The sequence below is a fragment of the Chelonoidis abingdonii genome, chromosome 1 (assembly GCF_003597395.2).
Source record: "Chelonoidis abingdonii isolate Lonesome George chromosome 1, CheloAbing_2.0, whole genome shotgun sequence".
Lineage (NCBI taxonomy): Eukaryota > Metazoa > Chordata > Testudines > Testudinidae > Chelonoidis > Chelonoidis abingdonii.
The window spans coordinates 326,575,790-326,591,545 of record NC_133769.1 but is presented as its reverse complement, the minus strand read 5'-3'; the positions used below and the strand labels follow the sequence as shown (position 1 = coordinate 326,591,545).

The 15,756-nt window shown below is 44.0% G+C and overlaps 1 protein-coding gene and 1 long non-coding RNA gene across 8 annotated transcripts in view; one reads left to right on the top strand and one right to left on the bottom strand.

The window, feature by feature from the left end:
* SLC7A1 (solute carrier family 7 member 1) overlaps positions 1 to 11,780 on the bottom strand; it is an 84,925-nt gene extending 73,145 nt beyond the window's left edge. For 4 of the 7 annotated variants that reach the window (XR_004375387.2, XR_004375388.2, XR_004375390.2 and 1 more), the window contains exon 1: positions 11,541 to 11,780. The gene's annotated coding sequence lies outside the window, so the exon portion shown is untranslated. Of the gene's footprint in view, positions 1 to 9,402; positions 9,629 to 11,540 lie in introns of all 7 variants that reach the window. The other 3 variants (XR_012655040.1, XR_012655041.1, XM_075061650.1) reach the window with 1 other exon arrangement.
* A 54-nt stretch (positions 11,781 to 11,834) lies between these two features.
* LOC116832143 (uncharacterized) lies at positions 11,835 to 14,876 on the top strand. Its single transcript, XR_004375391.2, has 2 exons — positions 11,835 to 12,387; positions 14,188 to 14,876. It is a non-coding gene; the product is annotated as an uncharacterized LOC116832143 (long non-coding RNA).
* The last annotated feature ends 880 nt before the right edge of the window (positions 14,877 to 15,756 follow it).

The window sequence follows — 15,756 nt, the reverse complement described above, 5'->3', positions numbered from 1 at the left end:
CTCAGGAAGCCCTCAGTGGAACAACCTCAAATTGCCCTATCCCAGCTTTCCATCTGTCACAATAATTTTCAAGTCAATCCAAGTAAGCATGTGGATTTTAGAGCACTTAAAAAAATCAGTTGTTCAATAGTAAGGTAGACTCAGTCTTAACTACAATGGTGCTACCATTCCACTCTACTAAAGCCAAACTATGGTTGCTCTAATGTAAGTGTGTTGGAGTGGACCAAAAGGGCACACAGAACTCCTTCCTCTCTCACTGCTCCAGTGTAAAAGGCAGCCATAATTTGGTTGCTTGCATGCCTCACGTGGACAGTGCGGGGAGCTGGCATTATTGGCAGGGCAGAACGGCCTGGAAGGGGCATGTCTGGACAGAGCAGGCCCCTAGCCATGCTATGCACTGTAGAGAAGCAAGCAGAGAGCCCACTGAGTTGGAGCCCTTCCAAACGGGATAATAGGTGCCTTAAATAGCATGCTTAATAATGCAGGTGTACTACCTCTAAACACTGATTCTTTTGAGGTGACCTTTTCCCATACCGGAGCCTTAACTTGGACCACACTTTGTAAAGTGCCCTAGAATTCTTCCTCAGTGTTGACGGATAGATTAGATGACCTCTTGGGGTCCCTTCTTGCCCTACATTTCTATTATGAGAGTCATTATACAACACCATAAAACTTTATTCTGTTTGCATTCTGATTTTGCTTTCTAATTTGCCCTGTGAGAATCTAGTTCTTACAGTCTCATCATGTCTCCACTATGGAAGTTAATTCTGGCTCCTTCTAACTCCACCATGAAAGTTAATTTTGACTCTTTCTAAAACACAAGTCCAGTTATAGAAGAGATGGACTCTGAAAAAGTGTAACTGATTTTCCATAACTCCTTTTACAATCCTGGCAGATTGCACGTTGCCTGCTTTGCTATTTACTTAGCCTTCTTTGCTTTTCTAGCAATCTACATTCACATCTGCCTACATCAACGGTTATTTCTATGGAAGTCAGGTCTGGACAAAAGCCTGCTTTCTATCCCTTAAAAGTCACTCATTCAACTGTACTTAGTTTTGAGACTACACTTTGACAATATTATCATTGGGCCTCTCACATTACTGATGTGGAACTCTGTGATAGAAATAAGTGAAATCACTTAGTTCACAATATGATCAGAGATGACTATATTTATATCCATAAAAAGATAACATCCTCATCGACCAAATGATGTTTCATGAAGCAAGTACACATTTTCCATGAGAAAAATTTGTCAAATGACGTTTTAAGACAAAATAGTGTTCTTTTTTGCGTTGTCATCAATGCCCACATTTTGCAAGGAAAACATCATTTAATTTTGTTGCACCTTTGTCATCATATTTTTAGGGCTACCATAGGTCCGTATTTTCCTGGACATGTCCAGCTTTTTAGTTGTTAAATCGCCATCTGGGAGGATTTTTTAAATATGTAAAAATGTCCAGGTAAATAGGGACCTATGGTAACCCTACCATGAAAATGACGCGGGGCTGAGCGTGGGGAGCGGAGGCTGCCAGGGTGAGCCGGGCAAGAGCAGCAGGGGCGCTGGCGAGGGGCTGGGTTCGCTCCTGGCCAGGTGTTGCGGCGATCAACAGGAAGCTGCAGCCCGACCCTTATCAGCGGGCGGCAGGTGGGGCTGGGCCTCAGGCCCTGGGCTCTGGCTCCTGTGCTCCGGCTCCATGGGTGGCGGGGGGCAGCAGTTGTAGGCACCTCCCAGCAGGGCCAGGAAACAGCAGCAGCAGCGCAGCCTCTCCTGCCCCATGGCAAGCTAAACTCCCTGCCTGCCCCTGCTGCTGTGAAGCCTGCCACCGCCCTGGGCTCAGGCCGTCCGGCTTCCCCCAAGTGGCACCCAGTTCCTGCTGCTCTCAGCTGGCAGGTGCGGGGCCCCAGCCAACCCCAGCCCCTTGTGTCCCCTCTGCAGCGGCACCCCCCCCTGCTCTGCATCCTCCCGAGTGGCTGCGGTGGCAGCGGCCGGGGAGCCCGAGAGGAGGAGCGGCCCCTGGGCAAGCAGAGGAGACTCCAAGGTGAAGAGGCTGCTGGCCCTGGCGCGGCCCGCGCTGGAGACTGACAGGTACCTGCTCCTGCCCCATCCCAGCACTGCCTGCCCCCCAGCCCAGTGAGTGTTACCTACCCCACCAGCCTCAGCGACCTGTCTCATACTGTCAGCCACCCCAATGTCACTGTGACACCAACACCCCTTGGCAAAGGGCCCCCTGATCTTCACAAACAGCTGTCACCGCAGGACTGACAAACTCAGTGCACCAATACAGAGATGGAAGATTCTATATTCTGTTACTAAAGCCATCAAATCCCATGTACTTAGAATAATTTTTAAAGATGTATACTATTAACATTGCTAACTGGAACCCCTTAACAAGTAAAATAAACCCCACTTTCATAAAATAAATCCAGTCCTACAACTGACAAGTTAGTGAACCCAATTTTCAAATTCACAGTTGATTTTCTTGCTTCTAATTCTTTCTTTCAGTTATTCAATCACTGGATTAGCCATTTATATGAGCATATCAAGCCTGATTCACTGCTACATTTCTCCACTTTTACACCAGGCTAAATTCGCTGAAATTGGAGGAGTTACATCAAACTGAAGTAAGACAGTGATAAATTAGACCCCTGGGATCAAAAACTGTTTCCTTAGCCAGACATCAGCTGAGTAGGAATTTAAGATTCTAAACTTAAGGGGTGATTTTGCACTTTCATTTTCCATTACTATTAAAAATAAAGTAAATTAAAATAAATCACTGGTAAGAGGCTGAACTTAGCTTGCTGTGCCACCAGCTACAAGATCTCCAAGCCGATGTTACCTAGGCCAGGTCTACACCAGGAGCGCTTTCCTGGTATAGCTACACCAGTATAGCATTCCTAGTGTAGACGCAGTTATACTGGTAAAACAGTGCTTTTGCCAGTATAGCTCGTTCCTGCCCCATCCCAAGTCAAATAAGCTATATCTCTAAAAGTGCAGTTTTGTCAGTATAACTGCGTCTACACTAGATGCTTTTGGTGGCACAGCTATGTTGGTCAGGGATCATACCTCGTCATACCACTGATCGACAGACCCATGCAAGCAAAAGTTTATAGTGTATTCCTGGCCCTCGTATATATGTGACACAAAGATAACAATGGAGGCATGTTCATAGCCATTAGCCAAAAAAATAACAGATTCATAAAAAAAAAAAAAAAAGCAATAAACTAATATAATGGCCTCCTTGGAGATGCTCATTGATTTAGTAGATACAGGAAGAAATTGTGAAATTAAAACATTGCCCTTGATAGGCGGCAGTGCGGAAATGCTGCACTCCGAGCAGAATACAGGCACAATACCTACTTGAGTGCAGGGTGCTGCTGCTATCTCCTTTAAGAGTCTGCAGCATGAATGCCCAATATATGGAGCCAGCTCTTCTACCAATGAGGAGGAAGAGGATGGGGCCACTGCCTCACCCTCAGCTTGCCACTCCCTTCCCTGCTGTGAAGACTAGCTTTGCACAGCCCTTGCACTGCCAAAGGCATGGTCAGCATTATGTCTGCTAACTCACTGCTTCACAACCACATTAAAACATTTTATAACATGTTGCGACAAGTCTCTACAGGGCTGGGCACAACCTGGCCCACAGCATACAGTGTATGCCTGTTTGTTTGGGGGACATCAAAATCATATGGATGAAAAGCCTTCAAGGAATGAATAAGTAATCTATACTGGGGGTCTATAACCACAATTTGGATAACATGGAATTTTGGTTAATTAGTAGTTGAATAAACAGGGCTGTGCTCTATTTTTATGCTGTTTGTACCTTGCTAGACTACCACATAGTAAACTTGTTTAAATAATTGGATAAATATCAACTAGGTAAAAATGAGTATCAACTGATTGATGAATAGAAGGCAATAATTAATTGTAAGCCCTGAAAGTGGCTAACAACAAGAGGGATTCAAATGAAAGTCTAGTCCCTACAGTTTAGAAAGTATATGGACAACTAAGAGCAAAATAAATCACAAGGACTGGAGATTGACATCAAGCAAGAGTGAAATTCTAAATCTCTACAGCCTCTTCTCTTTTTTCTAGGGTCTAGGCCCTAGACCAGGAGTAGGCAACCTATGGCATCCATGCCAAAGGCGGCACACACGCTGATTTTCAGTGGCACTCACACAGCCTGGATCCTGGCCACCGGTTCGGGGGGCTCTGCATTTTAATTTAATTTTAAATGAAGCTTCTTAAACATTTTAAAAGCCTTATTTACTTTACACACAACAATAGTTTTGTTATAAATTATAGACTTATAGAAAGAGACCTTCTAAAAACATTAAAATGTATTACTGGCACATGAAACCTTAAATCAGCGTGAATAAATGAAGACTTGGCATACCACTTCTGAAAGGTTGCTGACCCCTGCCCTAGATCCTAGAAAAAGGAAAAGAAGAACACAGTTTGCAATCATGAGAACAGGAGAAATGATGAAAGACTTATTTCTCAACTACAAAAAAGGCAGGAGCAAGTGGCTCAGGGAAAAAAAAAAAAAGGAGGGGGGTTACATACAGTTTTTTTTTTAAAGTTTTTAACAGTATGAGCAGTAGATTTAGAATGGGTTACCATGAAGCATCGAGGCACCAGCAGTGTGGCTATTCAAGAACATGTTAAATAAGTGGTAATAATTCACCGAGTAATCCTTCACAATGCAGAAGTCAATGAAAAATTTTAATCTGGATGGATCAATAGTCAGTGACCAATTCCTGAAGACACTAGTGTTAATCAGAGCTGGTCAGCAAACCAAATTTTAGTTCCATGAAAATTTTCAAGTTTCCAGAAACATTTTGCATCCTGACTCAGGATGAAAAACTAAAACTGGAATTTTTTCACAGAACTGAAATTCTGCAATATTTCATTTCAGAAACACTGAAACACAGTGATTCCAGAACTAAATTTGCTCCCGGGGATCCCTGATCACTTACCGGGCTAACTGCAGAGAGCTGGAATTCTGGAAGACAGGACTGTTGCTGACTGAAATTGATATGAATCTTGTCTGTTTCATAGCTGCCCACCAGGGAACAGCAGCCATGAAACTGAAAAGAATCATGTTGATGTCAATCTGAGGGGGACATGGCTTCCATAGCTCCAGTGCAGCCAGCCTGCTAGGCTACCAGGGACCCAAGAAAGCTCTGGGTACAAGGTAGTACAAAAGATGGGCTGAAGGAGCTAGGAGCAGGAAGTCCTGGCTCCCAAGTTCCAAGGCTCCTAGCTCAATGAGCTGCTGAGGAGCTTTGTAGATGAGATGACTAGAAATTAGGCAGGTTTTTGATTGAAACCTGTCTGGGAGGCAGGGTTCTGATTCACTGAAATCAAACCATTCCACAAAATGTTTAAATTTCAATGAATTAGCAAATTCCCTGGAAAAAAGGTTTCACTGGAATTTTTCCAACCAGCTCTAGAATTAATCTCATTGAACACTTACTGCTAGATGCAAAACTGACAACTACGTGTAGTCAATGGGACTATTCACAGTGGTAAGCAATATGCATGATAGACCCGAGCATTCTACCAACAGCTTCAGCTATGACTGAATTTCATACTCTTCTGGTAGGTTTAAGGCTTAACATTACAGTAGTGTCATTAATTATGTTAGGTTTGTTCTAGACAGAACAGATCAAATTCATCTCTGGGGTAAACAGGCACAACTCTCAAAATCCAAGAACCTTAGAACTGAATTTGTAAAGATTAACATTAAATTTCATTAGAAGTCTGATTTGCTCTGTAGGTTTAATCACATATATTTTAAAAATAAACATATTTAAGTGAAAAACTCAACTCATCCTTAATATTGAACCTATCTGGTTGCTGAGAGAGGAACGTAGTAGATCGTGTCTGCCCAACAGCTGCCATTAAAGAGGAAAACACAGGTGCAAAATTCATTGTTAGGTCTCAGAAAGCTGCGAATAGGACAAGAAGTGACATTTCTGAAACTCTGGGGACGTCTCACTGTACTAGAGTGGAGGCAAGGAAACTAAGGAATCCTAGGTAAGAATTAGGGGTGTTAATTAATCACAGTTAACTCACTCAATAAACTCAAAAAAACTATCTGTGATTAAAAAAAATCGTGATTAATCGCACTGTTAAACAATAGAATATGAACTGAAATTTATTAAATATTTTGGATGATTTTCTACATTTTCAAATATATTAATTTCTATTACAACACAGAATACAAAGTGTACAGTGCTCACTTTACATTATTATTTTATTACAAATATTTGCACTGTAAAAATTATAAACAAAAGAAATAGTATTTTTCAATTCACCTCATACAAGTACTGTAGTGCAATCTCTTTATTGTGAAAGTGTAACTTACAAATGTAGATTTTTTGTTACATAACTGCACTCAAAAACAAAACAGTGTAAAACTTTAGAGTAGGACCCAGCAACCTTTCAGAAGTGATGTGCCGAATCTTCATTTATTCACTCTAATTTAAGGTTTCACGTGCCAGCAATACATTTTAACGTTTTTAGAAGGTCTCTTTCTATAAATCTATAATATATAACTAAACTATTGTTGTGTGTAAAGTAAATAAGGCTTTTAAAATGTTTAAGAAGCTTATTTAAAAATAAATTAAAATGCAGAGTCCCCTGGACTGGTGGCCAGGACCCGGGCAGTGTGAGTGCCACTGAAAATCAGCTTGCATGGCGCCTTCAGCACCCATGCCATAGGTTGCCTATCCCTGCTTTAGAGCCTGCAAGTCCACTCAGTCCTACTGTTTTGTTCTGCCAATTTCTAAGATAAACAAATTTGTTTATATTTATGGGAGATACTGCTAACTGCTTCTTATTTATAATATCTACTGAAACTGAGAACAGGCATTCACATGGCACTTTTGTAGCGAGTGCTGCAAGATATTTACGTGCCAGATATGCTAAACATTCATATGGCCCTTCATGCTTCGGCCACCATTCCAGAGGACATGTTTCCATGCTAATGATGCTCATTACAAAAATAATGCATTTAACTAAATTTGTGACTGAACTCCATGGGGGAGAATTGTATGTCTCCTGTTCTGTTTTACCTGCATTCTGCCATATTTGTCATGTTATAGTAGTCTCAGACGATGACCCAGCACATGCTTGTTTTAAGAACACTTTCACAGCAGATTTGACAGAACGCAAAGAAGGTACCAGTGTGAGGTTTCTACGGATAGTGTGACAAAGTAGGGTTTTATTCATCTTGTTATGTTGCATGCGAGTCTTACAGTCCTATATTAACACTGTGTGTACCTTAGTTTCCCAGTGTACTGCACCAATACTTCAGTGGTGGGAACTGGGTGTGTGATTTTTGCTGAGGCCCTCAGGGCAGGTGAGGCTGCCCAGCTGTTTGCACCTATGTAACCTGAGATACAGGAGGGGGATGCGACCAGGTGACACCATTTGCTCAGAAAGCGAGACGAGGAGGAGGAGCAGCAACAGGGAGCTGTCTGTGTGGGGGGACTGGAAGAGAAGGAGTCCAGGGCATCTGGCCCAGGACTCCCAAGATGGACTTGGCTGAAAGTTACTGATTTCTGTACTAACAAGCTCTGTTCTAAACTGTGTTCCTGTTGACTAATAAACCCTCCATTTTACACTGGATAAGAGTCACGTCTGACTGCAGAGTTGGGGTGTAGGACCCCTCTGGCCTCCTCAGGAGCCCAGGTGGACTTGTTGCAGAAAGCACATGGTGTGGAAGGAGATGCTGAATGCTCCGAGGTCAAACCCAAGAAGGTCGAAGCTGTGTAAGTTTCTTGCACTGGAGACAGTATGCTCAGAGAGAGGAGGCATGCTCCCCCAGAGTCCTGACTGGCTTCATACAGAGTAGTTCCAGAGCATTGACCCGGTCACTCCATGACAGATAAATACAGCACTCGACCTAAGGTTTAAGAACCTGAAGTGACTTCCAAAATCTGAGAGGGACGAGGTGTAGAGAATACTTTCAGAAGTCTTAAAAGAGCAACACTCCAATGTGGAAACTACAGAACCTGAACCACCAAAAAGGAAAATCAACCTTCTGCAGGTGGCATCTGACTCAGATGATGAAAATGAACATGCATCGGTCTGCTCTGCTTTGGATCGTTATTGGGCAGAACCCGTCATCAGCATGGACGTATGTCTTCTGGAATGGTGGTTGATGCATGAAGGGACATACAAATCTTTAGCGCATCTGGCACTAAATATCTTGTGATGCCGGCTACAACAGCACCATGCAAACACCTATTCTCACTTTCCAGTGACATTGTAAACAAGTCCTGGGCAGCATTATCTCCTGCAAATTGTAACCAAACTTGTTTGTCTGAGCAATTGGCTGAAGTACAACTTGTAGGTTCTAAAATTTTTCATTGTTTTATTTTTGAATGCAGTTATTTTTTGTACATAATTCTACATTTGTAAGTTCAACTTTCATTATGAAGAGCTTGCATTTCAGAACTTATATTAGGTGAATTGAAATATACTATTTCTTTTGTTTTTTTACAGAGCAAATATTTGTATTCTGTACACTTTGTATTCTATGTTGTAATTGAAATCAATATATTTGAAAATGTAGAAAATATCCAACTCTATTTAAGTAAATGGTATTCTATTATTGTTTAACAATGTGATTATTTTTTAATTGCTTGACAGCCCTAGTAAGAATGTTAATGTAACATTGTGGAGGTGCCATTTGGAATAAAACTTCCCCAGACTCAAAAATGTCACTTCCTCTCCTATATCCCATATTTATGAGATTTGAAAATGAGCATTATACCTGCATTTCCCTATTTACCCCAGCTCTTGGGCCACGATCTACTATGTTAAACATTAACAAGATAGGGGCAATATTACTCATAATGTCTCATGTTATATAACAAAGAGTGAAATAAACGGAAGTTATATACAATACTACACATAGATCTATTTTATACACATAGGTCTCTTTGAAGGAATTTCTATTTAATTGCCAAATACACTTCATTTTATTAACATCAAGTTCTATTCATATCTATCGGAGTATTTATCCTGCACTCACTACTCTGGTATCTGAGCCCCTATTTGTCATACATTTCAGATAGATGATGAATACGCCTACGTTTTGAATTGATCTTTTGATATCTTTTTCTTGGGACACAGAGGACCAGAAACTATAATCCATTCAAGCTGTACTCAGAGCAAAAGAAAGGGGGGAAGAGGAACCAGGAGAGAAATCAAAGATGGCTAGCTCCCAGATCCTCCTACAGGACCACTCTGGTATGTGGGAATCATCAGGGTGTAGATATACTCCACGGCCTGGTCTACACTTGGGGGGGGGGGGAGATTGATCTAAGTTACACAGCTTCAGCTATGTCAATACAGTAGCTGAAATCAACATACTTAGATTTACTCACCGTGGTGTCTTCACTGCGGTGAGTTGACTGGACACTTCCCCATCAACTCTGCCTGAACCTCTCGCACCAGTGGAGTATAAGAGTCAACAGGAGAGCACTCAGGGGTAGATTTATCGTGTCTAGACCAGATGCAATAAATTGACCCCCGCTGGATTGATCGCTGCCCTCAGATCCTGCAGGTAGTACGGACATACCCCATAATTTTATCCCAGTCATGTCCCCTATGCTGGGGAAGGAAGGTACAGACTTAGGCTTTGTCTACACTACACACCTTTTAGTGACACAGTTGTGCCACTACAGCCGTTCCACTACAGCCATGCACTGTAGCTGCTGTTTGTCAGCAGGAAAGAGCTCTCCTGCAGACAAAAATCTTCTACTCCCAATGAGCAGCGGTAGCTTTGTTGCAAAGCGCTGTTCACACCAGTGCTTTTTGTCGGCAAAACTTTTGCTGTTCGGGGGAGTGTGGGTTTTTTTCACACCCCGAACGACAAAAGTTTTGTCATTAATTTTTCAGTGCAGACAAAGCCTTAGGTGCCACTACCATGGCTATATGCCACCTGATGATTCCCCAAAGCAAGAAAATCCTCGAGGGGCTAGAAAAGTCAGATTTAGGTCTGTTTTATCCCACTGAAGCAGCACAAAGCAGCAGGAGCAAAAGTAAGATTCCAGAGTTGCCAAAACAATGTTTTTCTCAAATTACTGATCAAATACATGGCTGACTAGAACATATATGCAAAATAGTTACCCAGGTCTCAAACCAACAAACAAAAGGTTATCCACTTCTTTTTGTGTGTGATGGTGTCAGCATCTGGCTAAGTAGACTAAAAGATTGTTTTCACTAATCTTTGTTCATTTATAGTAATCTCAGGTGCTACTTGTGACAACAGCAGATAAAAAATGTCAGACAGTGTGATTTTTAAGTTGATGGTGTTCCTTTAAATATTAAGCAACAAATAACTTAATTCCAAACTTCCCTTGCAATTGATAGAGAAAAGAAGCATAGCATTGCAATCATGCTTGAATGATGTTAGGCAACTAAAGAGAACTAGCTATCTAAAGAAAAAGCAGGAAAAGGTTCTCCATGCATTCAACTAGGAAGTACTCACAGCCCCTCCTTTCCAGTAACTCACCGCTTTTACTCTACCACTCAGCTAGCGGGGGGGGGGGGAGAAGGGGGGGTTAACAATGACAAAATGTGCCTGATTGAAAAAAAAGTCACAAGGGAACCTGATCAAAGTCACAACTCCAGTTTCACCTCACCTCTTACCCAAAAAGGAAAAAAAAGCATCGGCTACAGCTGTCACTATAGTCATTATTAGACTTCGCACGTGGGTTTGAGGTATTCATTGGACGTTTTTCTCTATTCTAATCAAGAGATTAGTTGCCTATAAATGTGGGATCGCCATTACCTCTGCTAAAGACATGCCGGGCACGGCTGTCTCCCTCCCATAAGCAGCTAGCTCGCCAGATCTAGAATACTTTCATTCAGCCCCCCGCGCAAGCCAGGACAGCCAGTTACAAGCATCATTGCGAGATGGGAGAGGTTAGCAGCGTGGCACTAGCTCGACAAGAATGAGGAGAGGGCGATAAATGGTGACTCATTACAACCAGAAGCACCGTGTAAGGCAAGGTTCCCAGGAGGGACGCAGCCGCTTAGGGTAGATCTGCCCGGCTGTCTCTCTGGATGTGGGGGAGTGAGCAGGGATCTTGCTCCCCAGAAGCTCGTTGTAAGAGTGTTTTGGGGAGAAGGGAGGTGTTAAGTCCGTCTACAAGCGGGGGCACACGCCCCCCCCCCCCAGCGCGCACTGACCGAGTCAATGAAGCTAGCGCTACTTCCTCTCGCCATAATATAAATATTGCATCATGCGCCACGCTGCCGAGTAAAACGGATTCCCAGCCCTGTGAGAGGGAATTAAAGCAGCTCCCGCAGCGGGAGGGCACCACACGCTTGCTGCACTGCGGGCAGGTCAGCACCCCCGCGGGATCACACGCGGGCACACCAGCCGGGAGAGAGCCGCGTGGAGCCGGCGCAGCCATTGCTGCTCCGCATTAGCACTGGCCCCGGGGCGCGCGGCGAGGTGAGTAGCAGCCCGCCCGCCGCGGGGCAGACCCAGGGCAGCGCATCACATCACACTCACCCTGCCCGTGCCCGGCTGGAAGGGCGGCTGCAGCAGCAGCAGATGGGCTAGGCTTGTGCCAAGGGCGCCGAGACCGGTGCGGGGGCCCGAGGGACAGAGGCGCTGTCCCCAGCCGGCGATTTCCGTAGGACACGCTGCAGGTGCTGCTGCGGGAGGGGAGCTGGTATGTGCAGGGCAGGCGCGCGTAGTTTCCGGCTCTATGAGCACCTCGTCTCCCGTCCTGTCAGCGGCTCGGCGGCTCCTCCTCCCTCCCTGAATGAGGGGCGGGCTTGCAGGGAGCCCACGGGGGAGCCCCCTTCCCCCTCCCTTTTCGCAGACAGCATTGTGGGAGCTCAGTTCACCTCCCGCGAGCGCCTCCCCGGCTGGGAGCTGGGGAACAGACTGAGCGCAAAGTAGCCGGAGGCCGTGATGGGGGGCGCGCCTCGGAGTGGGGCTAAGAACAGGGTCTCCGCCAGCGCTGAGAACAAAGCCTGGATCGGGCTGGTTAGCGCTGGGGCTAGGTAAGGGCAAGACCAGGGCTCAGGACAGCGCTGTCTGTAGCAGGCTCAGCCCGCGCACACAAAAGGATCCAGCCCGCGTGGCCCGCCCCCCGCCTGCCCGTGCGCGCATCGCCTGGCTGGGTGGGCTATCAGCGCTGTCCACACGTGTGGGGAGGGCGGCAGGACGGGCTGCCAGCTGGGGGAGGGGGGACAGGCCAGGCTAGGACAGGTAACTGCAAAACGTCTCCGCCTGCTGCTGCTTAATGGAGCCCCCGAGAGGCTTCTTCGGCATGGCGAAGGGGAGAACTGGAGAAACACATGTAGAGCGTGGCTGCCCGTTTAGAAAGGCCGCTGCCTTCATTTTAAAGGTAAAATTGTAAAAAAAAAACCCTTTCCATGGTGCCCCCCAAAAAAACTCATCTGCCCCCAAAGCTCTCTACCACCAAACCTCCCTGCAGCTGTTAGCACCTGCCGAACTGAGGACATGCACACAAGCCTCCAAAGCGTGTCTGTCTCTCACCTTATCTTCCCTCAGCCACCTTATCTCTCTCTCACACATGCATTTTCTCCCACTCAGGCCTTCCCTTCTGCATGCTGCCGGCTTCTGTTCTCAACTCAGCTTCTGTTCTCAGTGGGCCACATTCTGCTCTCAGTTGTATGGCTGCAATCCTATTAACTGCAGTGAGGTGCTACATGGACAAGTGGGAACAACTGACTGGACACAGTGCAGTGCTGTGGCATAAGGGGCTAATGCAATCTTTGGCTGTATAAACGGGAGTAGAGAGTAGGAGTTGAGGTGATTTTGTCTTCGTAGGGCATTGGTGAGATGGATACTGGAATACTTTGTTCCGTTCTGGGGTCCATAGTTTTAAATGGATGTTGTAAAGTTGGAGAATGTGCAGGAAAATGTCACAGAAATGATTTGAGGGTTAGAGAACATGCCTTACAGTGAGAGACTTAAAGAGCTCAAGCTGGTTAGTTTACTGAAAAGAAGACTGACAGTTGACTTGATTAGTGTGTAACTACCTTCACAGGGAGAAAATACCAGATATTAAAGGCTCTTCAGTCTAGCAAAGGTATAACAAGAACCAATGGCTGGATGCTGAAGCTGGATATTCAAATTAGACACAATACTTTGAACCTTTGGAACCAACTACCAAGGGAAATGATTGATTCTCCATCTCTTGATGCCTTCTGATCAAGACTGATGCCTTTCTGGAAGTTATGCTTTAGTGAACACACAAGTTATTGGACTCAGTACAGGACTAACTGGTGAAATGTAATGGCCTATGAAATATGGGAGGTCTGACTAGATGATCTAATGGTCCCTTCTGGCCTTAAACTCTTGGAATCTATGAATTTGACCCTGTCTTTTTTATGATAATTGACAACAGATTTGGCTGCACTGGTGTGTGGTTGAATGAGCCTTTACTCAGTGGTATGTCGTACTCTGGTGCTCCAATTGGTTTCTGCGGAAGGCTTTAAAATCTTCTCTGTGCTTTGGGTTGCTGGTGCTGATGTAATCTGGAATGCCCCATTAAATGCATATAGAATAAATACCAGGAAAAACTATAATTCCATAAGAGTTCTGCTCTGTAAAACAAGATAACAGAGCTTCTGATGGGATTCTGGCACCATAATGCAAAATGTTCCTTTCTGATATCATAGAAATTTAAAGCAATCCTTCCTCTCAAAATCCTTAACCACCTTTTCTCATGTCTGTCTATCTTGGGTGGAGCAGTTCCTTAGGGAGCACTACCCAAAAGCCCCCTTGAAGAAGTACTCAAGTGACCCTCTGTTAAGTGCTGTGTTCTGAAACCTACTGCACTTCCCCTTTTAAAGTGCTTCCTAAACTGCAGTCCCACAATGTTAAGATGTTTACCTTGGGTGAGCAAAGTACACTGTGGATTTGTTGTCATTTGCATTAGGCTACTTTTATGAAGCAGTTCCAATGTTTGTAAAGCTATAGTCCATTTTGCTCCATATAGATCATTGTTACAAAGGACAAATTCACTTTCCTCATGCACAACTCAGTGGGGCTGGTCACATCAATAAAGTAGGCAATGACTTGAGAAAATAGCCCTCAATATGGACTTTCTAAGAAATGGTCTGAGAAATTCTCTTTTGTTGCAGAAACTTCAGTAATAGTGACCTTCTCATTTCTTTAGACATCCAGGAACTCCAAATACAAAGAAGGACAACAAAACATGATTCAGGATTTTCCCTTCACACTGCATTATGAAGAAACTCTCGTTCCTTCTTAAAGTCATTCATTGCATGACTTTTTTTTTTTCTTTTCAGAAGTTAGTGAATTGCTGCTCTGGAAAGGAGCAATATTGGGTTCTAGTCATTTTAATGCATGAGCACAGTGGAGAACAAAGAAAGATGTTTTCTTTTTTTATTTTCATTTTCTTTAACCTTAAAGGGCCAGATACTGCCACCTTGATTCAGGTTGAGTGGTATCTCACTATACAAAGCAGACCTATTGAAAGTAACAGGACTATGTGCAAAGTAAGGTGCAACTCACCATGATTAAAGATGGCAGAACTGAGGCCAAAGAAAGTTGGTAATGCTGCTGTGAAACTTTTATCCTTAAAATAATAGAGATTATTCACTGTACTGTGATTTGAAAGATCTCCCTTTTCTCCCTATTTCTTTTCCAGTCTCCATTATTGCTAACTCTGATATGTAAACTTCAGCCAGAGGAAAGGATGGTGACTTGGCGATGTGGTTAACAGTGACTGTTCTAGTCCTGCAGCCATGCTGCATATAGAACCCTTACAGACTATAGGGAGAATTCCATTTGTTGAAGGGCTCCCAGGCTGACATTTAAAATAAACAGCAAAGGACTGAAGAATGTATGTTCTAATGTGCATTATTATTGTTCTGGTGGGAGTCACCAGATAGCAATGATACACATAGTTTTACAGGTTCTTTTCTGAACAGGTGAGCACTGTTCAGTCTTTGGAAAAAATGCTGTAGTGTTGTTAGTTTTTGCATTGAAGGCTCTTGGGCAAGCTGTGGCAAACACCAGGAGAATATGATCTGAGCCTTAATCTCTCTCACTAGAGAGAGGAATTTTTGATACACAGTTGCTTTCTGATAACCAGTCTTTGCTGCTGGGGCTGAGATTTCTGAAAGAGGGTTTGCCTGCATGCCACTTGTGATGACCTTTGATCTAGGACTGCTGTAAGTGTACAAATAAAACAATGCACCAAGAATATACCCAGACTCCATAACAATGATTTCTGTTCCACTAGGAGACTGACTTGTAAGGCCCTGAACTCTGCTAACACTCAACTGAGGAGCAATATTATAAAGCGGCTTTGGAATTTTTATTAAATATGTACATTAGTCATTTCCTGCAGAGACCAGATTGAGCTGAGCCCTGTGCATAAGTACTAGAGAGAAGAAATGGCACAAGTGTTGAGATGTGAAAAAGCACTCAAACTGCACAGAGCCTAGGCCCCACCTTAGTCCTTGCACTCCCGGCATACTAAATTTGGGAGATTCTAGTAGCAACAGCAGCTATAGTACCCTAGCCTGTGTGAATAACACACATAAACATGCACACAAGCCAACAGATCTTGGCTAGAATAAGGGACTATATACATTGCACCCCTATTAAAGGCTATGTCAACATCCACTGTTGTATGTATTTATCAGATCCAGATCCATTGGTAAGGAACCGCGACCTGAAAAGAGACCAGGCGCTGCACCCCTCTTCCAACTCATTG